This window comes from Mus caroli, chromosome 16 (assembly GCF_900094665.2).
Source record: "Mus caroli chromosome 16, CAROLI_EIJ_v1.1, whole genome shotgun sequence".
In the NCBI taxonomy this organism is placed as follows: Eukaryota; Metazoa; Chordata; class Mammalia; order Rodentia; family Muridae; genus Mus; species Mus caroli.
The window spans coordinates 76,912,864-76,927,566 of record NC_034585.1 but is presented as its reverse complement, the minus strand read 5'-3'; positions in this window follow the sequence as shown (position 1 = coordinate 76,927,566).

The window sequence follows — 14,703 nt, the reverse complement described above, 5'->3', positions numbered from 1 at the left end:
ATCTATATTGACTAGTGTTCATTTCCATGCTATTTTTCATGTCTGAAAAGTATAAATGACAGTAAAGAGCAGCAAAGCTAAAAAAAATAAAGCAAATATGGATTAGTTGTAAAGTTTGTGTATGAAGCAGTTATTTTAATAAAAGTAAACATGTTAGAAAGATAAATATCTTAAGTATTGAAGGATAATTGGTGTGAATATGATTGTTTTTATATGTTCTGCCCAGGGAGTGGCATTATTAGAGGTTGTGGCCCTGTTGGAGTAGGTGTGGCCTTATTGGAGTAGGTGTGTCACTTTAATGTGGCTTTAATACCCTCATCCTAGCTGCCTGGAAGTGAGTATTCTGCTAGCAGCCTTCAGATGAAGATGTAGAATTCTCAGCTCCTCTGAACCATGCCTGACTGGATGCTGCCATGTTCCTGCCTTGATGATAATAAACTGAACCTCTGAGCCTGTAAGCCAGCCCCAATTAAATGTTGTCCTTATAAGAGTTGCCTTTTCATGTTGTCTGTTTACAGCAGTAAAACCCAAGGACAATGTTATAAATACATTCTATTGAAATATCTAAGGATATAGCTTTAATAAATAAAGCAAAGATTAGGTTATTTAAAACAATTAAAATGTGTTATGTGCAGTTCTGAGGTTCAGAGTGACAAATCACTATCCCAGAATGGGCAGGAAGGTTGACAACCACCAGGTCTGGAGGACTAGAACTGATAGAATGAATATATATGAGATTTATTAAAGTGATTTATAAGCTGTGATTTAGCTAGTCCAAAAAGAGCAGTTTACCAATGGAAAGTCCAAATATAGTTGTTTAATCTACATGTTAAGTATCTCAGCTGGTATTTAGTATACACTGGCATCATGAAGAAGTAGGCTCCAGTGCCACTGAATGAATAAAATTGCCTGTGAGAGAATAGGTAAGCAGGCCATGAGAGACATTGCTTCATTCTTCTGTATCTGGGATATAAGCTGCTACCAGAGGGCGTGGCCCACATAAAAGGAAGAACTTTTTACCACAAAACATCCTGATGAACATTGATCTTGTTATTTCTAATGATTTATTTCAGAAAAAAATTAAATAAATCCCTCCCAGATATTACCAACATTTAGGTATTAGTTCATACCAGATATATTCAAGTTGACCAAAAAAGAATAAACATCACAAGCCACCCCTTTTATACCTAACACATAATAATATTTTCTTATGCCATGATTAATTTTCAAAAGGAAACAATAACCAAATCATAACTCTGTCCTCATGATATAACTGTCCTGTGTAAAAATTCAAATGCAGTATATATAATCAAGTCATAATCATGCCTATAGTCATACAACTATACTAGTACTATCATATATTCATTGTAATCTTTAGAAGAGGTAGCAATGTCCACCAAAGGAGTTTTTTTTTTTAATCTTCAAACTTAAATATGGTAGCAATTGATATTCTCTTTATGGATGTTACATTATATAATAAAAAAAATCCAAAGATTGAAACCACACATATCTCCGCAAACAAAATTTTAATGAAAGAAGACAGACATACTCATCTCAATTACAATCCTCCTTTTTGAAACTAGTCACATAGCCTTAGCTGTTATTTCTCTGCTACTCATTCTCTATTTGTCCACCCTTACCAAGTACATCAGCATATCTTGGCGATTTTTCTGGTGGAGTGACCCATTCTGTCATTACAGAAGAATGGGTGCCCTTTGTTATCCTTCCTGGATTAGGCTTTTGTAGTTCCTCATTGACTTTAATCAGAGGATATGGTAGGATCATGAGACCCCCCCCCCTAATGATCTGAATTGAAGATATAATCAATCTTATCTTTGTTGTGGAGAAGAAATCCAATTTCTTCTTGGTAATCTGGATCAATCACCTCTCCTAACACTGTTACTCCTTTCTCTAACCTGTTGGTTTAATGTCATTAGAACCTCAAAGTGACCAGGGAAAAGTCTCAGCTTCCTTGTTTCTTTGTTGTGGCTCCTGGTAGGAGTGCTTCCACTTCTGGGACTAAAATTTCTAGGTAAAAATAAATTACGGTCTCAGAAACAAACAAAATTTCTTTAGCTCAAGGATGGCAAGTGAATGAGATTGACTCTTCACAGAATGGTTCAGCCAATCTAATTGATTATTGAACTATGCTAAAGCCACCTAGGAAGCATCTTCACGCCCTTTGCTCCTTTGCAAAGACCTATCCACATACTTCTTCTTTAGTTGTCTTTCCCACCATGTATTTTCCAATTATGCTATATCCATGTCTCTGAACATCCAGCAAAATCATTGGCTATAGCCTGTGAATCAGTGAACAGTCAACACATATAGCCATCTGCTTCCAAACAAAATGTATGACAGTGTGTACTACCCAAAGTTCTGCTCAGTGTGAAGATTTTGCTTTTTGATGGTCCCACAGGTTTGTCCAAGAAAGAAGTTGCAATACAGTAGCTGTTCACTTGTTTGGGATGCATGAATAATTAAACCAAGCTCTAGTTATCTGTTCCTCACTAAATGGATCTCTCATACATATATCCAACTACTGAGTTTTAGCTACTTCCAAATATAGTTAAGTTGACAATTAAGAATAGCCATCAAGATGGCCTAGTTGGCCATCATTAAGAAGAGAGGCCCCTTGGTCTTCCGAACTTTATATGCCCCAGTACAGGGGAACACCAGGGCCAAGAAGTGGGAGTGGGTAGGTAGGGGAGTGGCAGGGGGAGGGTATAGGGGCCTTTCGGGATAGCATTTGAATTGTAAATGAAGAAAATACCTAATAAAAAATTGGAAAAAAAAAGAATAGCCATCACATTTGTCTTTTTTTTTTAAACACAGTTGCTTTCAGCATTTATGAGTTAATTTTGATAATAATTTTTAAAAAATTCTCTTCAGCATGCTAACAAGATTGCAGTTTTCTTTTCTGCACCTCTCCCCACCTCCAGTCTCTTCCCTCCACTCAGAAAAGTACACGCCTCAGTGGTCATCAACAAAACACTGCATAACAAGCTTCAATAAGGCCAGGCATGTAAAATCACACCAAGACTCAACAAGGCAACCCAGTAGGAGGAAAAGGGGTTCAACAGTTAGACACCTAAAGAATCAGGGACACCTCTGGCTTCAACTATTAGGATTCCTTCAAGAACACCAAACTATTCAGCCATAACTTACATGCAGAGGACCCAGGTCAGACCCGTACAGGCTCCATAACCACTAAAGTTTCACATGACTTCCAGTCAGTTGATTCTGTGTGCCAGGTTCTCTTGGTGTGTCCCTGACCACTCTGGTTTGCTCAGATCCTTCTGTTCCCTTCACCACAGGACCAGAGCTGTGCCTAATGTTTGGCTTGTGACTCTTCAGTGAAGTGTTTCTGGACTCTTTGATGACAACTCTGCTATTGTGTGGTCTGAGAATACTGTGCAGGCAGGACAAACTGTAGGTTGAAGGTTTGTGGCTGAGTTGTGGCCCAGTTGAGGCCTTGCCTGATTACAAAAGACAGCTGGTGCATTCTGCCTGTCCAGCATTACTAAGGTTGCTCTAATCGATTCCACAGAGTTTCCATTGCACCAAGTTTCCAACTTGCTTCCTAAATACCTCCAATTCCAGTCGTTTCTCTTGGTATTGTATCCATCCTTCCATGAATCTGATCACTCCTGTTCTCAAGCCTATCTTTCATCAGTATACCCCAAAATTTTATTTTCTCTCCCCTTCCCAGGGAGATTCTTGATTACCCCAATCACCCCTTCTTGTTACTTAGTCTCTTGAGTCTGAGAATCATAACATGATTGTGGATTTTTTTTATGCGTTTATTTATTTTTATACATTTTACTTCCAATCCCAGCCCACCTATCTCATCCCCTCCCAGTCACACCCTCTCACTCCCTTTCTCCCATTTTCTTCTCTGTCCCTCCTTTTTTTTCAGAAAAAGGAAGCCCTTGCCCTCAATTCCCAGGTACCAATCCACCCTGACATATGAAGCATCTACTGGACTATGTCCATCCTTTCCCACTGAGGCCAGACAAGACAGCGCACCTAGGGAAAAACAGTTCAAAGACAGACAACACAGTCTGAGTCATAAACAGTCTCTGATCCAATTGTTGGGGGACTCACATGAAGACGAAGCTGTACATCTGCCACATATTTTTAGAGGGCTTAGTTTTAGCCCATGTCTGCTCTTTGGTTGGTGGTCCATTCTCTGTGAGAATCCATGGGCCCAGGTTTTGGGGCTTAATAGGTCTTATTGTGGTGTCCTTGACCCTCCTTTTCCCTCAATTCTTCCCCTGACTCTTCCACAAGACACCTTGAACTCTGCCTAATGTGTGGTGTGGATCTCTGCTTCTGTTTCTATCCACTCCTGGATGAGGTCTCTCAGTTGTGCTAGGCTACAGTCTCCAAGCATAGCAGATTATCATTAATGAATAATGTTAAAGTCAGCTTTCTCCCATGGGGTCAATCTAAAGTTCTGCCAGTCATTGCTTGGCTATTCTGTCAATCTTTGTGTTCTGATTTAGACTACAATAAGTCTTCTGTGTATAGTGACTTCCTAAAGTGGAAATAAGGACATTAGGATATTAACAGTTCTATTCAATGCCTTTATAGGTTTCATTTTTTTTTGTCTTTCAATATAGAGATTTTATCCCTTATTTTTAGTTTTATTCGATTTATGTTGTACCATTTTATAGTGATGATTTCTTGATGATTGTCATGTAAACTTTACTATAGAGAACAAAGTATAGTATTTTACATCCTACACAATCTCAGAACACATTTCAATTCACTCAATATTTGTTAATTTCTCTGTATGTATAGTTAAGAATCATATTTTCTTCTTACATTTCCTTATATTTCTGAAGAAATAAAGACCTAGAAAATGCTAAAATATCAATTGGAATAACAGTGCAGTGCAAAGGTAAGTAATTGGTTTAAAATTTAAACTTAAATTATTTAAATTATTTCTGCTTTGCTCTCTCTAGAAGTCCTGATTGAGACCATAGTGTAAGTTACCAGGATAATCAATACAATTCTTCAATTCTCTTGATCATGAAAATCAACTCTGAATATTTTCTATGAATGAGAATGCACAATTGTTTGTTAAATGAATACAAGTTCAAGATATTTCAATTTTAATAGATTTATTTGGAGTATGAACTTAATACCACCTAGTCCACACATTTAGATAAATGCAATAACTAATCATTTTTGTTAGTGTCAACTGATATGTCAATAATATCATCTTTAAACTGGTGGAGCTTCCATCTTCTATAACAGCTACTTAATTTCATGGTCTAGTAAACGTGCTGATTTATATTCTCTACTCCCTAATCCTACTGGCACTGCTCAAAAATATCTAAACTTAATGTTGTCTTGCTAAAGGAAAACTTTAGATTATTGTAGGAAAGAGAAAGGAGTTACTTTCACAAAACTAAACTGGCTTTATTATTTATCTGTATATAGCTAAATATCCTTGCACGATTAAAACATGCCCTATATCATGTAAAGACACAGAAGCAGTAACTTTGCAATTTTAATTTGCTGTTTTATTTCTCCATTCTGTCCACTTACAGTTTTCTGTAATGGTCTCCAATTTGGGGAAAATTAAAAGAGTTTAGTTGATTCAGGATTGTAGCTGTGCTTATCTGTGAGCATTACAATAAAAATTACAATGTAATAAAACACATGCTACTCTCGTAAAGTGATGACAAGAGACTCATTCCTAACTTCCATGACCTCACTAGTCTCAGGGAATTTGCCACATTTCTAATATCAGGCATTGTTTTCTTGTTGTTAAGTGGGCCTTAAGTCCAATTAGACAGGTACTGGTTACCAGCGACATATGAGTGCAAGTATTACACTTTCACAGAAGAAGGCATTTAGGCCTTTTTGTTCTACGTCTGCCTAGTAGCAGGTAGGAACTGCCTAAGATGTTAAGTTATTGAACATTTGCTATACAAAAAAACGAGTTCAGACAGACATGATCCAATTTATGTCTCTCCACTAATTTTAAGAAAAATATCAGGGTATAGTTTCATGGAAGAGAAGAGGAAAACAATCAGGGTAACTCAATAAAGAGTAGGGGTAAAATAAAGAAATATTCAATTTTACAATTATAAAATAAAATATTTGGAGACATGGATCAGATGGTAAACTGATTGCTTCGAAAGAATGTGCACTCTATTCCTAGTACCCATCTTAAAAACCAAGAACAGTGGTAGATACATCTACAACACCAGTCCTGTTGGAATAGAGGCAGTCAAATCTCTGGATCTCATTGGAAATTCAGTATAAAAGAATCACTTCAATAAAGAATTTAACTTAAACATAATAATTATAAGGTGGAAAGACACTGAAGAATTCATCCAACATTGATCAATGGTCTCTAGATCTATGCAAGCACATGTACATGAGCACCCAAATGCATATGTGTACACACATTAACACATACATACATAATACATACATACAATAAAAACATACAAATACAGAGAAAAATAAATTTTAGATTTCTGAAAGTGTGAAAGCATTCTAATTTCATCAATAGACAAAACAGTAAACATGGAGATCAGTAGTGGGACTATAAGCAAAGGAGACAGTTTAGACTCATTAAATACAATGTGTTCATAGCACTCTGCAAAAGTAGTTTAAAACTGTTAGTCTTTAGTTTCCTACATGAGTAGATGTTCTGGAAAGGGGGGAATGCACTCCCCAGTTTGTTCATTGGCATATTGGTAAGAAAGTTTTAAAATGAGAAATCTTAAAGTCAATTTTGAGTAAATGGAACTGAAGCTGGACATTCCTGAATTCAAACACCAACAAATCCCACCCAGTAGGCTAAGGGAACAGCCTTCCCAAGGATGGATTCATACTTCACAGACAATAAAGTCTGTAAAGCAAGCATTTTGAGCCATGGTGACGCACAAATTAGAGTTAAAAACATTTAGGTAGTGTGGATTCACCAACTTCAGGCAAGTATGAGTGAATTAAGTATAATTTATAGTCATGATTCTGGTACATACATTATCAGCAAGATCCAGGCCATCAGAAATGAAAAAAAAATATCAATATATTCATAACTGTCTGAATTACATTTCTATTGACATGAACAAAGACTGTGACCAAGCAAATTATAGAATAAAATATTTACTTGGGAGCTTGATTATTGTTCCAGAAGTTAGTTCATTATCATAATGGTGGAGAATATGGAAGCAGGCAGACATATATAGTATAATATCCAGATCACAGGACACAAACAGTCCATCAGGGACCACCAGGAATCTAACTCTCATGTAAAAGCAAAGAGTCTTTATTAAGCTGGAGCTCAGATCCTCTAACCGCTCTAACAGAGTGGATGGTGTTGAATGAACTGAGCTGGTACAAGCCTTGTCTTTTTTATCATGGTTGTAGCAGGGTATGGGACCTTTTAACTTGGCACTATAAGATTGGCTGACATTTGCTTGGCACATTTCTATTGGCTAGTAACGATTTCTTCTTGGTATGAGAAAATGGTTGCTAGCATAATCAATATACTTCAAAACATTAGGTACTTTTTCCTTAAGAACTGATTGGATGTTGTTGCTAGGGATGGAGCAGCTGTTTGTTTAGGGGAATTGTGGTAGTTGTCAGGGTGACATGGTTCATAGAACAAGGTGGAGTTTTTCCAGTAGCTGTGTTCATTCTAAGGACAACTTGTTTATAAAATGAGGTTTATAATGTTAAGTTGGACCCTTAAATAGTATTAAAGAAACAGCTACTAGCTCTATATTTTTATCTATGTGCAGAAAGAGAGGTGTTGAAGATGGTAGGAGAGGGAGGGAGTGAGGGAGAGAGAGGGGGAGGGAAGGGGAAGAGAGAGAGAGAATGATTGGGCCTACAACCCACACCTGGTGATATGGTCTCTCCAATAAGATTATACCTACACTAACAAGGCCCCAAGTCTTAATCCATCTTAAATAGTCCCTGTTTAATAATATAAAAGTCTCTTCTGAGACTCACAGCAATATCTTCATTGTTACCCCCTGTAAATTAAAGAAAAACAGCACATCCAACATGAAAAGGTACAAAATATATGTTTCTATTCCCCAAGTGAGGGAAGGATGTATAGTGAGGAAATACTGGACCAAAGCAAGTCCGAGACTATGTAGGTTAAATGTCAAACTCTGCATCTTCAAGTTTGATGTCAAAGTGTTCTTCAGACTTTCCTCTCCTTCCATCTTTATTGACTGTAACTCCCTCTCTCTCTCTCTCTCTCTCTCTCTCTCTCTCTCTCTCTTTCTATTAGATATTTTGTTTATTTACATATCAAATGTTATCCTATTTCCTGGTTTCCCCTATGAAAACCCCTTCTTCCCTCTCCCCTCTCCCTGCTCATCAAACCCCCTCCCACTCCTGCTTCCTGGCCCTGTCATTTCCCTACCACTGGGGCATAGAAACTTCACAGGACCAAGGGCCTCTCCTCCTATTGATGACCGACTAGGCCATCCTCTACTACATATGCAGCTTGAGCCATGGGTCTACCACGTGTACTCTGGTTGGTGGTTTAGTCCCTGGGAGCTCTGGGAGGTGTGGGGGGGGGTTACTGGTTAATTCATATTGTTGATCCTCCTATGGGGCTGCAAATCCCATGCCAAGTGTAGACCTGATTTTGTCAGATATCCTACAGATATAGCATCTGCAGTATCTTATGATCTCCATCAACTCATGTTTCACTTTCTGAGCTTCTTGTGATGTACTTCTTGAGCCTCCATGCAGGAACTCCTCTACTTCCTTCCTGACCTCCATAGATTTTTTTGACCAAAAAGAAATGTTACATAACTCCATTTCTGTATATTCCTTGATAAAACCATGACCATGTAGATGAGGCTGCAAGTAGTCCCCCTCCTTGATTACATTTTTGTTTAGGTATATGTCAATCCATTATTGTTTAGGTATATGTCAATCCTTCAGCTTTTTCCTTTCATTGGCTATAGGATTACATAGCCAGGGTCTTGCCCTGAATCCTCAGTAATATCCCATTTTTAAGCAAATAGGTCTTTTTTCTGTAAAGTTAATTTCTACTTGAACAATGGAATTGGCTTCAGTTCTCCATTTCCTGATGCACTTGTTCTCTTCAAACTGTACATTTTTTTTTCCTGGCCCTATTTCTCTTTTTCATTGGAGTGATCATTAATAACCATTTGACATAATCAATACAAACTAGGCTTTCTTGAAATCTCTTATACCAAGGCATTAATCCAAATCTCCTCATATAGTCTCACCCAGATTCTTTAGACAAGGGCCAAAACCATGTTATTTATTTGCCAAACATCATAAGAATGATCTATAGGCAACTTGCTGATGTTTTTCGGCTCTGTAATTCCTTGAACTGGGCATGATACCTTTGTTGTTACAAGTAAAGCCCATTAAGCTCAGCATAAATAATTAAAATTCTTTGCTAGTTCATATTCCCAAAGTCTCCAATATTCCTCAAAATACCAGGATGGATTATCACAGGAATATCCCGTGCCTGGAACCAATATCTCTCTTATATACTGTTTTTGTTTTGTTTTGTTTTGTTTTGTTTTGTTTTGTTTTGTTTTGATTTGTTTTGCTGTGAAGAGACAATTTATAGAAGAAAAAACTTAATTAAGTGTTTGCTTACAGTTTCAGAATGTTAGTCTAAAATCATTGTGAGGAATGTGAAAACAAGCAGGCAGATATTGTTGTGAAGTAACTGAGAATTCTATATCCTGATCTTCAAGACTTCAGAGAGAGGGGTGGGGAGAGTAACTGGACTTGCCATGGGCTTCTGAAAACTCAAAAACAATTCTAGTTACACAATTTCTCTAATAAGTCCCTAAAGACTACAACCAGGTAATACCTACTAGTTCTTCTCAAGCAAATCTATACCCTTGTGACTAAACATTCAAATATACTAGACTACAGGGGCAATTCTCATTCAAATCATCATAATAGCTAAGTATGTTTTGTTGTAACACAATGAATTCAGGTTTTGCTCTGAACATTATAATTGAAGCAGTTAGACTATTATGTCCAATATCACTGTAATTGATATCAACACCACCCAGGTGACTGGTTTCTAAAACGTGAAAGCTGTGAAAATAGCAAGAATAACCTTTGCATATGAGTGTTTTACATCCATTATCTCGTGTTATCTATTATACAGTATCATAGTGCAATACATAAGGTGTGGAAATACTGTCCAGGTCTAATTATAGGGAAAATTGTGTACAAACAAATACAGCATTGATTTCTATTCCAAACAAGCCTCTTGAGACTTTCTGTCTTCATAGAAACGTTCTTTCAAATACAAGTGGGGATGTTCAGTTTTCACCAAGAAGCTTGCCATTTAGATTGCCTTTTTGAAAAGTAAGAGGATTACACATTAGTTTCAAGATATAAATATGTACGCAATGCTATTCTCTTCAGATATAACACAGGATTAAGGATGCATAGGTATATACACATAAAACCTCCACATTCACACATACAAGAACTCTTTTTAAATAAATCATATCAACTCTTTCAGATGACTGGTTTGTAAGTGATGATATATTGGCTTCTTGAAGAATAGAATTAATCCATTTCAAGTCATTTGTTCAGCCTTGAAAACATAAGTGTTTTGTGCCATTGTTTTCTAAAGGGCAGAGCATGCCATTTCTATTTGGTGCACTATTTTCAAAATGTCATAAAATGGCAGAGATTACACAATCCTGGAGACCAAGAGAAACAAGTTTTGCATTTTTAATTACAAAAGAGACCAGAAGAATCATTCCCAAGGCTTTTGAAGACTTTTATTTAAAACCTGTATTAATTTAGTGGTAACCAGGAACTAAAAAATATTCTTTTCATCATCTTGAGTAAATATTGTATTCAGAGATAACTATCATCAAAACAGATTTAAAAAAAAAATAAGGTCATCATAGAGCAAGTCTTTGCTTTTGTACCTCTTCCATCTTCATTTTATTTTAGATAGATAGTTGTGGTTTTGCTACCTAAAATTTACAGTAAGATGATTGAACTATTTGGGATTATTTTATGTGTTTCTTCTTACTGATAAATACAATTTACCATGTGATTTCAGTAATTTCTGTGTTTCCAAATATAGTTTAGAAATTTTTAATAAATCCAAATTTTAATATTCTGTGATAAAAAAATGGAGAAAAGTACTGGGTATTGTTAAATTACAATATAATGCTTCACACATAAAACATGACCCAAATGTAACTCTTCTCCTGTCTTCTGAATTCAGTAAAAGATATGTCATCAGCTACTCCAAACAGATAATATTAGAGATAGCTTTGAATCCTTGTGTTTTCAGATTCTATAGAAACGATGCATTCTTTCTTTACCTCTGTCAGTAAGTGGCATATTCCTCATCCTTACATCTGTGATGGGAGAGAATAGAAGGACTCTACAGGGAGTAAGCCTAGCTGAGATTCCTACCATAGGGGTATGCAGAGACTGAAATGGCCACCTGCTATAGCCTGGGAGGACATCTAGAGAAGGAACAGTATCTTAATCTAACCATATAACCTTCCACAAAAAAAAATAAATAAAAAATAAAAAATTGTCTTGGCTGCAAAACTTTCAGGGATAAAGAGGTATTAGTGACTGAGGGAACTCCCATCCAATGACTGACCAACTTGAGACCCATCTCATGTGAGAGAACAAAACCCTGACACTGTTAAGCAATTATTAATAATGTGTTTGTATACAGGAGCCTAGCTTAACTATATTCTGAAAGTCATTATCCAATAGTGGATGGAGGCAGATGCAGAGATCCACTATCAAACATTAGTTAGAGCCTGGGAGTCTTTGGAAGAGTGGGGGATAGAATTGGGCAAGCCAGAGGCATTAAGGACAGTAGGATAAGACCTACAGTATCAACTAACCCAGGGCCATGGAGGATAAGAAGGACTGGGCAACAAATGATGAGAGTGCAGGAGCTGAACCTTGACCAATTTGCAGCAAATGTGCAGCTTGAACTTCATTTGGGTCCCTTAACAAGTAGAGCATGGGATGTCTGGGGTCTCTGTCTCCTGTCATTTCTCTACTACCTGGACTACCTGGATCTGGAGAGAAGATGCACCTGGTCCTGTGGGACTAGATGTGTCAGGGTATGGTGGTAGGCATGGGGCTTCTCCTTCTTTGAGGAGAAGGGGAGGGTACAATGGGGAGGATTTGTAAGGGTGGCCCCGGGAGAAGAGATAGAAATGGGGCTGTGATCAGGATGTAAAGTGAATGAATAAACAAACAAACAAACAAACAAACAAACAAAATAATCCCCTACAACTGAATTGATGAAGGCCTTTTCTCAACTGGGATTCCTTCCTTTCTATTGACTCAAGCTCGTGTCAAGCTGACATAATACTAACCAACAGAAACACTGGGAAATACTAAATTCCTTTTCTGACACTTAAGCCTAGACACTACCTGCCAGAAAAGGCTTACCACAAGCTGATTTTAAATAATGGCTTGTTTATTGTTGTTGTTTGTTTGTTGTTGTTGTTTTATTTTTATCCCCGTACCCCCGAATCTTACATTGTAGTATAATTTCATGAATATTTTCCATATTATTGAACAGTGCATCACTGATATTTAAGGGAGCGAACTATGCTGAATATATACTAAAACAATAAAGAAATCTGCTATAACGGATTTATGTAAAAAATTGCAGGAGAAGGCCATAGAATAGGTAGTTGGAAATATATTAATCAGCCTGGCCTCTGAGTATACAGATTGTCTCTTCCATACCTGATTACTACATGAAATCAGAGATCACAAAATTTGGAGTTCTTCCTCGTTTGCTGGTTCAATATCATACTTTCCAGGTTTCTAACTCTAGATTGTGAATTTGAATATGTGGTTAATTCATTGAAAATTTCAAAACAGTGGGATATTTTCAGTTTTGATTAAGAAAAAAATAGGCAATCTGGTTAACTCATCCATCTAATGGAATAAGTATATTTCTTGAGTTCAGTTTTCACAATTACCTTAAATTCACATTGAAATATGTTCTAGTGTTTTTATTCACATTAATAGGTTACCTGGTTAAATAATTTTGTATTTATTTAAAAGTAATTACCAACTGATTCCAACATATTTAAAATGCACTCTTTCAAAGAGCACTCAATGTTGGTATCTTCAAAATGAATGAAGACAATTACAGATAGATAATGTTAGAATATGTATGAAAGCCTTAATTTTTAAATAGTATAAAATAATAATTGCAAATATTGACTAACATAAATAACATTATAAATAAAAAGATAAAATGAATGTTAACTTATTAAAAATGCCTTCTTAATGGTTTCAATTACACATGTTCATTAACTAACCATTTTTAGAAAATTCAGTGTCTAGAAGACATTTTGGTACTTGCCAAAGACATAAGCATCCTGCTTTCTTGGAACTTCCATTTAAACTTAACCCCCAGTCTAATAGTATCTCAACCTTTTGAGTTTGGAAGGTCATTAAATAAGTCATGAATGTAGAGCTTTCATAAGTGAGATTAGTGTTTGATATGAGAGATCTATTGATTTAGTCTGCCTTTTCAAAAATGTGAATATCATGAAGTCCTTGATATAGGTCATAGTCCTTACCAGACAACAATTATTTTATCACCTTGATCTTAAATTGATTGTTGAAGGGAAATATATAACCAAGGGAAATACATTTCTGTTGGTTATTAGCTACTTAATATAGAGTTTTCATATGATAACTTGAGAAATTCAGATATTGAAACTAAAAGTATAGGATGGTACAGTAAAATTTACCTAAAAATGTGAATATGAGCCAGTCACAATTTTTAAAAACATGAATTCAGGAAAAAATGTATATGCAAACTTGTATGAATTATTCAAGTCAGGATTTACAAGAAAAATAGACTATGCAGAAAGTTGCAATCCTATTCAAATATCCCTCAATACCCTTGAAAAGAATCTTGTAAATATTTAAAATCTGCATAATCAGGTCCTCGAAAATAAGGAAAATGTGGACCACAGAAAAAATGATTAAAAAATGAAAAAAAAAAAAGATTTTTTTTTCATAGAAGTTAGCAAAGGTGGAATTTTTAGGCAATAAAATTGTATATTTGGCAATGGGATTTTCAGTATGAAAATTTTAGACTGTAACAGTTTAATCTACTTTTCATTGGCAGCTCTACTCTCTCCTCAGTTCATTGCATTGACTTTACTTTAGGAGACTGGACTTCATGCGTATCGAGTCAACACTGAAACACTGAAGACTGTACCTACAAGAAACAGGGAGGTTTAGATATATTCTCTTCCAATCCTCAGTAGATCCTAAGGAGGATGGTGTAGTCTCAGAATCCCAGACTATGTAGAATTTGGGCATACCCATCTATCATAAGAAAGACAGCCTAAACCTCTAGGGATAGAGTCAGACAACAGAGAACTTAAGCTCTTCCTAACATAGCATTTGGACAAGATAAAAACTTCATAGTTTCTTGGAAGAAACAGCCTCTATATTTGTGGCTCTGGATATTAGAAACTGAATCAAAGAAGTTAACCACTGAAAACTGAGAATCACATTTTAACAATGTTTTATGATTGAACAGCATCTGTCATTCCTTTCCTTTCCTCCACATTTCATTTTTAAAATAAAAATGGTTACTCCTATTCATCCATTGTGCCTTAGAAATAGTGTTTTTGTGATTTCACAAGTTTTCATGATGAACAGAATGTGCAT